This window comes from Lupinus angustifolius, chromosome LG11 (assembly GCF_001865875.1).
Source record: "Lupinus angustifolius cultivar Tanjil chromosome LG11, LupAngTanjil_v1.0, whole genome shotgun sequence".
Taxonomy (NCBI): domain Eukaryota; kingdom Viridiplantae; phylum Streptophyta; class Magnoliopsida; order Fabales; family Fabaceae; genus Lupinus; species Lupinus angustifolius.
The window spans coordinates 31,870,194-31,885,086 of NC_032019.1; positions in this window are offsets into that span (position 1 = coordinate 31,870,194).

Consider the following 14,893-nt stretch of genomic DNA (forward strand, 5'->3'; position numbering starts at 1 on the left):
TATATATTTAAAAGCTTATTTTTTGTTTATGAGCAAATAAAAGAATATTACACTTTAATTTAATTTTTAGCTTAGATTTTTATTATCAATCAATAGTATAAAGGGAAAAAGGTTCTTATATATGCTTCCCGCACACACAATAAAATGTACACTTGCATCTTGGCATATGTATATATATATACATACTTTATACCCAAGTCATAAATATTATTATAGGATAATAGGGACATTTATTTTGTCTATGTAGATATTGAGTCTCATTTCTATTAGCATGATAGGTCATCTAGATTGTCACCAACTAATTGATGACTAACTAGGAATTTCGAATTTAGACATTGTATAATCGAGTTAATCATCTAGAAATTTATGTCTTAATCGATTATATAGTATCTTAATCGATTAACACACCAACATCATCAGATTGGTTAGCTACTGTATTCTGATAATCGATTATGCTGATTGAAAAATATATTTTTGATGTAAGGTAAACTACCTATATGATATGAACATGCTATACATAGTTTTTCAAATATAATACCTTTAATGCATAAGACTATGTATATGAATGCATGAACCTACTTATCATATGATATCTAGATATGATGTCTCAATTTTAATCTTGTTTATATTAAAGCTCTTATGAAACTCCACCTAGGTTTACTTAAACCTAGACTCGATCTAAGGTAAACATCTTAAGACTTCTAATAAAAGTAAAACTTACAACGCTCTAAGTCTATAGATGCAACCCTTGAGTCTTCGGCTCGTTTTTTGTTGTACGATCTTCAAGGTTACATGTATGTCCATTGTTTTCATCAAAACTTAGGTTAGCATCAAATGTGCAAGTCTTGACTCTTTGCGCTTTCAATCTCTCCTTTTTGATGACGACAAACTCTACACCAAATCCTTGTTTGATGAGCTTGATGATGATCAACATGTGTTTGCTTAGGTTTGTTAAACGTCAAAGTTGTGCTCCTCCTCCTCACCTTGTTCTCCCTCTCAACCAAGCAATGAGGTGATTTAAGCAAGAGTAGGTAGCAAACTCATAGAAGCTCAACAACCTGAAACACATCAAACAACAAAACAACCTTTCTCCCCCCTTTGACATTAACAAAAATTATAGACAATTAAATGATAATAACTAGTCAAAAATAAGAAAAGATATAATAGTTGTGAAAAGAAACTGTAATTAATCATTAAGTACATGTTGTGATTGATTAACCAGTTTTTAGAAGATTGAACAAATGCACAAATCACTACATTTAATCGCTTATCAAAGGCATTTAATCGATTAAACTGACAAAAACAGATTATGAACAAGGTTTGTATGACAAATCCAACATGTATAAACGCAATCAGGCATGTAATGATTAATATTTCTGATTTTTTTCAGGTTAAGCATGTATTAATCAAACATATATAGTATACACACAAGATATGATCAAGATTATCATAAAAACCACAATCCATAAACTAGCGACATAATTAAACATAGTTCAATAAAACATGAAATAGCGAATTAAAACGAGTACATAGCAAGAGTTTGAAAACATATTACAAGAAAAAGACACAATGCCCAAAATAAAATGAAGTACAAGACCCAAAAGATATACTAAACCACAAAACATAACATCCTAAAGGCTAGACACTCCTAAACTGTTCCTAAGGTGGTGAAAGAGGTCGTGTTGCTTATGGATGCATAATGTTGTTGCTGGTCCTGATGAGGAAGTCTAAGCGGTTGATTTCTTCATTTAACTGTTCATTTTGTCTCTCAAACCCTGATTGAATTATGTTCCATAGAGACTCATAGTGTGTGTCAATGTGGGCATTGAGCCTCTGTTCCATAGCATCCAGATGAGTTATCCCAAAAGGTGGTCCTTGAGGCATAACAACAGCCTCCCCCTGGTTTTCAGGAACATGCTCATCCATATCAGTTGGAACTTCTTCATTAGATAACTCTAAGTCCACAGTTGTGTTGTGATGCTCTTGGTATTACCAGGCATTATCATACTTATAGATTCTCATTTTATGGATTAGATTATCACCAATCAAGTGCTCACAAGAGTTTGTAGTGATGATCACCGTATCAGATTTATATATTTCTAGATGATCAATGATGTGAGATAAGAAAATAACATAAGCAAGCAACTTGGTTGAAGAGGTTGAGATACCATACATAACCTTTAGAATTTCCCTAGGCCAATTAATCATAATGCTTACTTGAATAGCGAACATAAATTTTAGGTCATTGATGATTGGTTGGGCATGGTTTATGCTTCTTTGTACAAATATATATGCCACAATATAATACAGAAGTTGGTTTTCAACTGATGGCGATCTAGCCTTAGTTAACTCTCCTTGCACGTACAAGTGCGATCTTCTTAGACAAGATTAATACTTTTCAGTTGCATCAAATGAGTGCCATAACTCATTTGAGCAGAGTCCTAGGCCATAACCGTCACTCGACAATCCACCCTTATCCAGAAATAAGGTCTCATTCAGCTCAAACAATTTTCCCGAAACCATAGAGCAACAACTACCATCTTTGTATCTAAAACTAGCATAAAACTCCCTAACTAGAGAAGAGAATTGATAAGTGCCAAAAATACCTAATTTTCATACACTTTTCATAACACTTATCCTATGAAATCATGCAAAACCAACTTCAACAATTTTTAGATAAATTGTCATACTTTAATTATATATTTTGTCCACCTCTTTTCCAAATCTTTGTGTGAAACTTTCTAGGAAAAATAAAGAAAAGAAAAAAAATCAAGAAGAATAGTCAAGCAAGGAGGTGTCCACATATGAAACTCCACCTAGGTTTACTTAAACCTAGACTCGATCTAAGGTAAACATCTTAAGACTTCTAATAAAAGTAAAACTTACAACGCTCTAAGTCTATAGATGCAACCCTTGAGTCTTCGGCTCGTTTTTTGTTGTACGATCTTCAAGGTTACATGTATGTCCATTGTTTTCATCAAAACTTAGGTTAGCATCAAATGTGCAAGTCTTGACTCTTTGCGCTTTCAATCTCTCCTTTTTGATGACGACAAACTCTACACCAAATCCTTGTTTGATGAGCTTGATGATGATCAACATGTGTTTGCTTAGGTTTGTTAAACGTCAAAGTTGTGCTCCTCCTCCTCACCTTGTTCTCCCTCTCAACCAAGCAATGAGGTGATTTAAGCAAGAGTAGGTAGCAAACTCATAGAAGCTCAACAACCTGAAACACATCAAACAACAAAACAACCTTTCTCCCCCCTTTGACATTAACAAAAATTATAGACAATTAAATGATAATAACTAGTCAAAAATAAGAAAAGATATAATAGTTGTGAAAAGAAACTGTAATTAATCATTAAGTACATGTTGTGATTGATTAACCAGTTTTTAGAAGATTGAACAAATGCACAAATCACTACATTTAATCGCTTATCAAAGGCATTTAATCGATTAAACTGACAAAAACAGATTATGAACAAGGTTTGTATGACAAATCCAACATGTATAAACGCAATCAGGCATGTAATGATTAATATTTCTGATTTTTTTCAGGTTAAGCATGTATTAATCAAACATATATAGTATACACACAAGATATGATCAAGATTATCATAAAAACCACAATCCATAAACTAGCGACATAATTAAACATAGTTCAATAAAACATGAAATAGCGAATTAAAACGAGTACATAGCAAGAGTTTGAAAACATATTACAAGAAAAAGACACAATGCCCAAAATAAAATGAAGTACAAGACCCAAAAGATATACTAAACCACAAAACATAACATCCTAAAGGCTAGACACTCCTAAACTGTTCCTAAGGTGGTGAAAGAGGTCGTGTTGCTTATGGATGCATAATGTTGTTGCTGGTCCTGATGAGGAAGTCTAAGCGGTTGATTTCTTCATTTAACTGTTCATTTTGTCTCTCAAACCCTGATTGAATTATGTTCCATAGAGACTCATAGTGTGTGTCAATGTGGGCATTGAGCCTCTGTTCCATAGCATCCAGATGAGTTATCCCAAAAGGTGGTCCTTGAGGCATAACAACAGCCTCCCCCTGGTTTTCAGGAACATGCTCATCCATATCAGTTGGAACTTCTTCATTAGATAACTCTAAGTCCACAGTTGTGTTGTGATGCTCTTGGTATTACCAGGCATTATCATACTTATAGATTCTCATTTTATGGATTAGATTATCACCAATCAAGTGCTCACAAGAGTTTGTAGTGATGATCACCGTATCAGATTTATATATTTCTAGATGATCAATGATGTGAGATAAGAAAATAACATAAGCAAGCAACTTGGTTGAAGAGGTTGAGATACCATACATAACCTTTAGAATTTCCCTAGGCCAATTAATCATAATGCTTACTTGAATAGCGAACATAAATTTTAGGTCATTGATGATTGGTTGGGCATGGTTTATGCTTCTTTGTACAAATATATATGCCACAATATAATACAGAAGTTGGTTTTCAACTGATGGCGATCTAGCCTTAGTTAACTCTCCTTGCACGTACAAGTGCGATCTTCTTAGACAAGATTAATACTTTTCAGTTGCATCAAATGAGTGCCATAACTCATTTGAGCAGAGTCCTAGGCCATAACCGTCACTCGACAATCCACCCTTATCCAGAAATAAGGTCTCATTCAGCTCAAACAATTTTCCCGAAACCATAGAGCAACAACTACCATCTTTGTATCTAAAACTAGCATAAAACTCCCTAACTAGAGAAGAGAATTGATAAGTGCCAAAAATACCTAATTTTCATACACTTTTCATAACACTTATCCTATGAAATCATGCAAAACCAACTTCAACAATTTTTAGATAAATTGTCATACTTTAATTATATATTTTGTCCACCTCTTTTCCAAATCTTTGTGTGAAACTTTCTAGGAAAAATAAAGAAAAGAAAAAAAATCAAGAAGAATAGTCAAGCAAGGAGGTGTCCACATAAGCCACTTTTGATGCACACATGACAAGCTAAGTGCTTGGCCATAAGCATGGACCAAAAACATGAAGCTTCTCACTACGCTGTCTGGCATGGACACTTAGCACCGCCCAGCTGACCTGCCACCAACTTAGCTCGGTCAAACACAAGTTTTACACGGTCAGACTCAAGTTTGACACAAGCCAACCTGCTAAAGTAGGCAGCTCAATGTGCACCTTGGGATCACCCAACTGGAACCACACACCTTACTGCAACAGGACAAGCTACTCAAGCAGGCAGCTTAGCGCGACCACTTAAGCTGCCAAGCGGGCTGGACTCAACAAAGGGGTCAACTTGACTTAGCCACCAAGCAACTATGACATCATGCATGACCTCACTTGAGAAGGCCTCTGAGCACTTTTCAGAATAGCCCACAATAGCTTGGTCAAGTAGCTCACAACTAGCTTTGGTGAATCAACACCAAGCAGCTAACTAAGCTGCTTAGTCATGGACCAAACCCATGTTGAAGGGTTTGGTGCGCCTGGCGTGGGCAAACAGGAGAGCTAGGCGGTTACAAGTTTCATATAAATAGAGGGTCTCTTCCAAGGCTAAATACATTCATTCATATTCAGTCCACATCAATTCTACTTTCCTCTTCCACACTTCTTCTCTCTAAACAATCCTGGTCACGGTTCTAGGCTTGTTTCTAGGTAAACTTTTGTAATTTTCACATAGAATTCAAGAGGAGAATGGAGATGGAAAATGGGATACAAAAACATAATTTTGTAATCTCATTTGGGTCCAAAAGCATCTCATCCTTGGATAGATAGCTTTTGATCCTACACATTGATTTGGATTATAGTCTAACTTTATTTTGTTTCTTCATTTGTATCATCTTTTGATTTCAATACATTCAAGTTATTATTTTTGGTTAAGTTTTGATTCTTTAAGAAGTTCTTAATGCAGTTTTAGCTTGATCACCTAAAACTTGATTTAAAGATCCAAAAGTTCTTCTTCTTAAAAGTGTTGACAAGTGAACTAAAAAATATAACCTACACCTTAGTTCACTTGCCATATCAAGCATCTATTTTAGGCACAAATTATGTTCAAGGCTAAATGATGTTAATGGAGCATGAAGTAGGGTGTGACAACTTGCTCCAACGAGTGACACTTAACTATTATTTAGTGTATTGCATAAGGTTTGAAAGTCATCTTATCATACTAGGACACTAGATGAAGCATTTAGAAATGGTGTGTGGAATTAACCGAAAGTATAACACATAACTTGTTAATGTTTTTCAAAATCATTTGAGTCTAGAAATAATTCCATATTTACAACCAATATTCTCCTCAAGAATTTGTGAATATTAGTTTATGTTTTCTTGTTAACTTTTTATGCAACATAACACAAAAATCATCAAAAAGTTGTTAATCATTATTTTTGCTATAATATGCCTATATGATTTTCTTCTATTAATACAATTCCTTTTGGTTCGACATAACCCTATACTATACTATACTACAATTGAATCTTGAAAGGAGATGCAACTGTAACATAGTAAAGTGTTAACTTATAAATTTATTTGTGGATTAAAAGATTCCTAAAAACATAAGTTCAAACCAATTCATGGTTTGTAAACTTGTACATAGGAATAATATGCAAAAGAGTGCAATTCAATCAATGAATTGTTAGTTGACAAATAAAGAGTGGTGAATAATAATCTAACCACTAATATTTACTTTCTGTCGTTTACTTTCTGCAACTAACATTTACTTTATGTCGTTTACTTTCCGCAACTAACTTTTATTTTCTGTCATTTACATTTCCGCAACTAACATTTATTTATTACTTTATTCTTTATTCTTTATACCAACCCTTCGAAAGAAGTGGTATGCTTAACTTCTAACTGTATTCTTTTGTTGATTTTTATTCTTTGATACCAACCTTTCGTAAGAAATGGTATGGTTAACTTAATAAAATGAGACCGATCTTTATGGTATGGTTAAAAGGAACCCAAAAAGGGAGTAAATAAATAAAGTCATTAATTAAATAAGTTGTTCATCACTCATCACTCTAAAATAAAATAAACGTGCAAGGCACTTGAATTATCCTTCAACAAAGTGACACATTTTGTTGTTGAGGGGTGAATTCATGTTGCCCTTGAATCACGCTTTCAACAGGTATACCTTTCCGTTAAGCTCAAGAAATTGGTTCACACCCTGAATTTTCAATCCGTGAGGAAACTCGAAGCCTTGCTCTACCATCCAAGCCATATCCACATAATGAATCTATGTTGGCTTCCTTCCTTGGAATTTAGCTAAGCGAGTTTCTTGTAGAATTAATGAGTAGTAGGGGTCACCTCGATCCCTCTTATCACCATGACCAAATGAGGAGCCAGTTTCAGTTCTCCTTGAATGATTAGCCGTTGTTTTGACTCTTTTCTGCTTATCATCTGTCATCTTTCTGGTATTGGAATGGTTTAATCGATTATATAATCGATTTAGGGTGATTCTAGGCTAGGGTTTGAAATTGGGGAAAATTCTAGATTTTCGAATTTCTTCTGAATTGGGGCTAATTGATGACTAACTAGGCTTGATAGGGCTTAGTTTGGATTGCAATATGATTATGACAGATCAATTTTATGAACTGATTGAAAAGGGGGTAGGAATTTAGGGATTTAGGGTTTGAAAAAACTTTCCAAAATGCATATTGAATATATTATACCTTACTGTTGTTAATCGATTAAGACCCATTAAAGTCTTAAGTAGTTGAGCCTAATTAATCGATTAAAGGAAGATTTAATCGATTGAAGATAGAGATTTCCATAAAGCTTAAGCTACTAGAACTCAGTTTAATTGATTATAACACAAGGTAATCGATTAACATCAGCAAAATTACATAATTGAGTATGTTTTTTTAGATTGACAAGGCATGTTAAGACACTCAACCTAAAAATCTATTCTAGACAGAATTAAACACTTTTAGCACATAAACATGTAATCATGAACACAATTTTTTTAAGCACAAGGGAAACATGCATTCAACATATATCACATAGATAAGCATAATGATCATGCAAAGGCACAAAATACCATTATCCAAACTAGTTAAGATATTGTTCATCAAGAATTCCAAGTTCTCTTCTAAGATAAAATAATGAATCCCATGGAAGGGGCTTGGTGAAAATATCTGCTAGTTGTTTAGTGATTTCAACAAATTCAAGCATACAATCACAGTTTTGAACATGATCACACAAGAAATGATGTCTTATTTCTACATGCTTGGTTCTAGAATGCAAGACGTGATTCTTGGATAGGTTTATGGCGCTTGTATTGTCGAATTTAATTGATATCTTTTCTAACTTGTGACCGAAATCCATAAGTTGCTGTTTCATCCAAAGGATTTGAGCGCAACACATACCGACAACAATATACTCCGCTGCAGCGGTGGATAAAGCAAAACCAACTTGCTTTTTGCCATGCCATGTCACTAAGGAGCTTCCTAATAGGTGGCAAGTTCCACCAGTGCTTTTCCGATCCAATTTACATCCAGCGAAATCAGAATTGGAATATCCTACCAAGGATAGTGAGGCATCCCTAGGATACCATAATCCCATATTAAGGGTTCCTTTAAATATATCATGATTCATTTAAAAAAACTAAAGTGCGATTCTTTAGGCTTAGATTGATATCTCGCACATATGCAAACACTAAACATAATATCAGGGCTACTCATAGTTAAGTACAATAGAGAACCTATCATGCCACGATAGTTAGTTACCTCTACTGCTTTTCCTTTTTCGTCTTTGTCTAAGTAACATGAGGATGCCATAGGAGTGGATTATTCTTTGCACTTTTCCACCTCAAACTTGCGATGAAATCCTTTGTAGTATTTTGATTGGGGGAAAAATATGCCACTCTTCATTTGCTTAATTTGTAATCTGGGGAAGAAGGTAAGCTCTCCCATCATTAACATTTCAAATTCACCTTTATCAAGTGGTTGATCTTTCTTGGTTTTCCACATCCTCGACAAGTCCTAATGGTCGTCATTGACTTCTTGATCATCCTGAGCCTCTTTGTCCTTTTCCAAGTCCTTAGTGTATGCTTCTTCTAAAGCACATGTAACATCATCAGACAAAACCTTTCTCTTCTCTATCGGAGAAGATTTATCAAAATGAACATGGATCGATTCTTCTATAATCATTGTATATTTATTAAAAAATCTAAATGCCTTACTTAATTTACTTTATCCATGAGTGGCAGATCAAGACCCTTTGATTGATCACTCATCAAATGGCTCAAACATCTAATATCCAGATATCAGTTGTGTCCCTATGTCCGAAGGTATACCTGCAAAATAATTTACTTGGCTTATTTGGGTACCTAAAATATATTGGTGCCCTTTTTGTTAGTAACCAAAGGACATTGTCCCCTTTTCACCCAAACATAAGTACTAGTAGGTATACCATACTTTCTAATATAACATGCAATGGAGGTATATGAGTATGTGACTTTTTATGAGTATGGACTACAGGTCTCTTATATGGCCTTTTCTTATTAGTTGGTGGTTTATATCCTATTCCCATATGGTTACCAATATTTCTTGATTCAACAAGTAATGTGTCTAGATTAACTCTACTATATGTGAGCTTTGCAAGTTTTTCTTTTAAGTTTGAATTCTCAGTTTGCAAAGTCTTGCATAGAACAAGTTGACATAAATTATTTTTAGAGAAATCATATGAGCTACAAGAGTAGATTAAATCAAGAGCTTCATTTTCCAATTTTAGTTCATCTAACTCTTTTTGCATTTTAATGATTTGTTGTTCATACAATAAGATTACCCATTTTCTATCTATGCTAATCCTAGCAAGCTTTTTCAATTCTTCATGTAGTTCAATAAATGCATTATAGCATTCATCATATGTAGGGGAGTCATAAGAAGAAGATGAAGTATCAAAATATACCTCATTCACATCATCATGACTACTCGAGTTGCATGCTTCTTGCATTTTTACCATTAAGCATAGTTTCGCAGACTCCTTCTTATCAGATATGTTCGATGTCGATTCCTCATCGGGAGCATCCCATACGATGTATGCTCTCTTTGATTTGAAGTCCCGAGGAATGCTCTTCTCAAATTCATCCTTTTTAGGTAGGTCTGACATTGTAGTCTCATATGTCCAGCCTTCCCGCATTCGTGGCAAGTGAAGTGCTCCTTTGGTTTCTTGCCTTTCTTGGTTCATTCTCGCGCTTCTTTATTTTGGAACCTCTTGAATCATCCCCTTTTCTTCAAGAATTTAACAAATTTTCGTACCAGGAGATTCATGGTTTCCTCATCTAGATCGGAGAAAGAATCGTCATCATCTTTCTCTTATTGAGCTTGTGAAGTGGTTGCCTTGAGAGAGATGCCTTTCTTTTTCCTATCTGAATCTTCATTCATAGTCAAGCGCCCTAAATCCATCTCGTGTTCTTGGAGTTTGCCAAATAATGTAGCTAAAGGCATTAATTAAATAAGTTGTTCATCACTCATCACTCTAAAATAAAATAAACGTGCAAGGCACTTGAATTATCCTTCAACAAAGTGACACATTTTGTTGTTGAGGGGTGAATTCATGTTGCCCTTGAATCACGCTTTCAACAGGTATACCTTTCCGTTAAGCTCAAGAAATTGGTTCACACCCTGAATTTTCAATCCGTGAGGAAACTCGAAGCCTTGCTCTACCATCCAAGCCATATCCACATAATGAATCTATGTTGGCTTCCTTCCTTGGAATTTAGCTAAGCGAGTTTCTTGTAGAATTAATGAGTAGTAGGGGTCACCTCGATCCCTCTTATCACCATGACCAAATGAGGAGCCAGTTTCAGTTCTCCTTGAATGATTAGCCGTTGTTTTGACTCTTTTCTGCTTATCATCTGTCATCTTTCTGGTATTGGAATGGTTTAATCGATTATATAATCGATTTAGGGTGATTCTAGGCTAGGGTTTGAAATTGGGGAAAATTCTAGATTTTCGAATTTCTTCTGAATTGGGGCTAATTGATGACTAACTAGGCTTGATAGGGCTTAGTTTGGATTGCAATATGATTATGACAGATCAATTTTATGAACTGATTGAAAAGGGGGTAGGAATTTAGGGATTTAGGGTTTGAAAAAACTTTCCAAAATGCATATTGAATATATTATACCTTACTGTTGTTAATCGATTAAGACCCATTAAAGTCTTAAGTAGTTGAGCCTAATTAATCGATTAAAGGAAGATTTAATCGATTGAAGATAGAGATTTCCATAAAGCTTAAGCTACTAGAACTCAGTTTAATTGATTATAACACAAGGTAATCGATTAACATCAGCAAAATTACATAATTGAGTATGTTTTTTTAGATTGACAAGGCATGTTAAGACACTCAACCTAAAAATCTATTCTAGACAGAATTAAACACTTTTAGCACATAAACATGTAATCATGAACACAATTTTTTTAAGCACAAGGGAAACATGCATTCAACATATATCACATAGATAAGCATAATGATCATGCAAAGGCACAAAATACCATTATCCAAACTAGTTAAGATATTGTTCATCAAGAATTCCAAGTTCTCTTCTAAGATAAAATAATGAATCCCATGGAAGGGGCTTGGTGAAAATATCTGCTAGTTGTTTAGTGATTTCAACAAATTCAAGCATACAATCACAGTTTTGAACATGATCACACAAGAAATGATGTCTTATTTCTACATGCTTGGTTCTAGAATGCAAGACGTGATTCTTGGATAGGTTTATGGCGCTTGTATTGTCGAATTTAATTGATATCTTTTCTAACTTGTGACCGAAATCCATAAGTTGCTGTTTCATCCAAAGGATTTGAGCGCAACACATACCGACAACAATATACTCCGCTGCAGCGGTGGATAAAGCAAAACCAACTTGCTTTTTGCCATGCCATGTCACTAAGGAGCTTCCTAATAGGTGGCAAGTTCCACCAGTGCTTTTCCGATCCAATTTACATCCAGCGAAATCAGAATTGGAATATCCTACCAAGGATAGTGAGGCATCCCTAGGATACCATAATCCCATATTAAGGGTTCCTTTAAATATATCATGATTCATTTAAAAAAACTAAAGTGCGATTCTTTAGGCTTAGATTGATATCTCGCACATATGCAAACACTAAACATAATATCAGGGCTACTCATAGTTAAGTACAATAGAGAACCTATCATGCCACGATAGTTAGTTACCTCTACTGCTTTTCCTTTTTCGTCTTTGTCTAAGTAACATGAGGATGCCATAGGAGTGGATTATTCTTTGCACTTTTCCACCTCAAACTTGCGATGAAATCCTTTGTAGTATTTTGATTGGGGGAAAAATATGCCACTCTTCATTTGCTTAATTTGTAATCTGGGGAAGAAGGTAAGCTCTCCCATCATTAACATTTCAAATTCACCTTTATCAAGTGGTTGATCTTTCTTGGTTTTCCACATCCTCGACAAGTCCTAATGGTCGTCATTGACTTCTTGATCATCCTGAGCCTCTTTGTCCTTTTCCAAGTCCTTAGTGTATGCTTCTTCTAAAGCACATGTAACATCATCAGACAAAACCTTTCTCTTCTCTATCGGAGAAGATTTATCAAAATGAACATGGATCGATTCTTCTATAATCATTGTATATTTATTAAAAAATCTAAATGCCTTACTTAATTTACTTTATCCATGAGTGGCAGATCAAGACCCTTTGATTGATCACTCATCAAATGGCTCAAACATCTAATATCCAGATATCAGTTGTGTCCCTATGTCCGAAGGTATACCTGCAAAATAATTTACTTGGCTTATTTGGGTACCTAAAATATATTGGTGCCCTTTTTGTTAGTAACCAAAGGACATTGTCCCCTTTTCACCCAAACATAAGTACTAGTAGGTATACCATACTTTCTAATATAACATGCAATGGAGGTATATGAGTATGTGACTTTTTATGAGTATGGACTACAGGTCTCTTATATGGCCTTTTCTTATTAGTTGGTGGTTTATATCCTATTCCCATATGGTTACCAATATTTCTTGATTCAACAAGTAATGTGTCTAGATTAACTCTACTATATGTGAGCTTTGCAAGTTTTTCTTTTAAGTTTGAATTCTCAGTTTGCAAAGTCTTGCATAGAACAAGTTGACATAAATTATTTTTAGAGAAATCATATGAGCTACAAGAGTAGATTAAATCAAGAGCTTCATTTTCCAATTTTAGTTCATCTAACTCTTTTTGCATTTTAATGATTTGTTGTTCATACAATAAGATTACCCATTTTCTATCTATGCTAATCCTAGCAAGCTTTTTCAATTCTTCATGTAGTTCAATAAATGCATTATAGCATTCATCATATGTAGGGGAGTCATAAGAAGAAGATGAAGTATCAAAATATACCTCATTCACATCATCATGACTACTCGAGTTGCATGCTTCTTGCATTTTTACCATTAAGCATAGTTTCGCAGACTCCTTCTTATCAGATATGTTCGATGTCGATTCCTCATCGGGAGCATCCCATACGATGTATGCTCTCTTTGATTTGAAGTCCCGAGGAATGCTCTTCTCAAATTCATCCTTTTTAGGTAGGTCTGACATTGTAGTCTCATATGTCCAGCCTTCCCGCATTCGTGGCAAGTGAAGTGCTCCTTTGGTTTCTTGCCTTTCTTGGTTCATTCTCGCGCTTCTTTATTTTGGAACCTCTTGAATCATCCCCTTTTCTTCAAGAATTTAACAAATTTTCGTACCAGGAGATTCATGGTTTCCTCATCTAGATCGGAGAAAGAATCGTCATCATCTTTCTCTTATTGAGCTTGTGAAGTGGTTGCCTTGAGAGAGATGCCTTTCTTTTTCCTATCTGAATCTTCATTCATAGTCAAGCGCCCTAAATCCATCTCGTGTTCTTGGAGTTTGCCAAATAATGTAGCTAAAGGCATGAAATCCAAATCTTTTGACTCCATGATTGCGATTACTTTCGGTTGCCATTTCCTATCAAGACAACCGAAAACTTTGTTAGTTAATTCTCCTTTAGAAAAATATTTATCAAGGACTACTAAATGGTTAACAATGTGAGTAAATTGATTTTGCATTTCACTAATAGGTACATTTGATAACATGCAAAATAACTCGTACTCATGTGTTAGCGTATTTAGCCTAGCGCACTTAACCTCGCTCGTGCCTTCATGAGTCATTTGTAAAGTGTCCTACATTTCTTTCGCATTTTGGCATTGCGATACTCTAAATAATTCATTGTATGATAGGGTCGATGTGATAATGTTTTTAGTTTGAAGGTTATGCTGAACCTTTCTACGTTCATCATTGGTCCATAGACTTTTCGACTTTTCTTTAGGTTCATCGTCCACCAAGTGGAATGGAACGAAAGGACCGTTGACCATGGATTCCCAAATGTCTGTTTCAATCACCTCAATGAAGATCTTCATGCGCACCTTCCAGTAGGCATACCCCTCACCACTGAAAATTGGAGGGGAATTGATGGATGAGCCATCACCGCCAAAAAGGGTTTTTGGAACCCATCTTATTATCCTCTAGGATCGAATGAATACACGGTCAAGCTAGCAATTTTGTACTAGCTCTGATACCACTTGTTGGGTATCAGCAAGTCAAAATACACCAAGAAGAGGGTTAAATAGGTGTCACGAATTACTTACTCTGCTTTTCCTATATTTTGCGCAAAATAGAAAGTTATTGAACTTAATCGATTAAGCTTAGTATTAATAGATTAACTAGTGCTGGACTTAGTCGATTATTCGTGTGGATAATCGATTATCTCGAGTTCTTGGAGAATCTTGATTTTAATGGTTTCTTGTAACGCAAGTCACCAATTACCAGTCCTTATACACTTAATTGATTTCAGAGATTTCAGAATGATGCTTATACAAATTATAACATGTATCACATAATT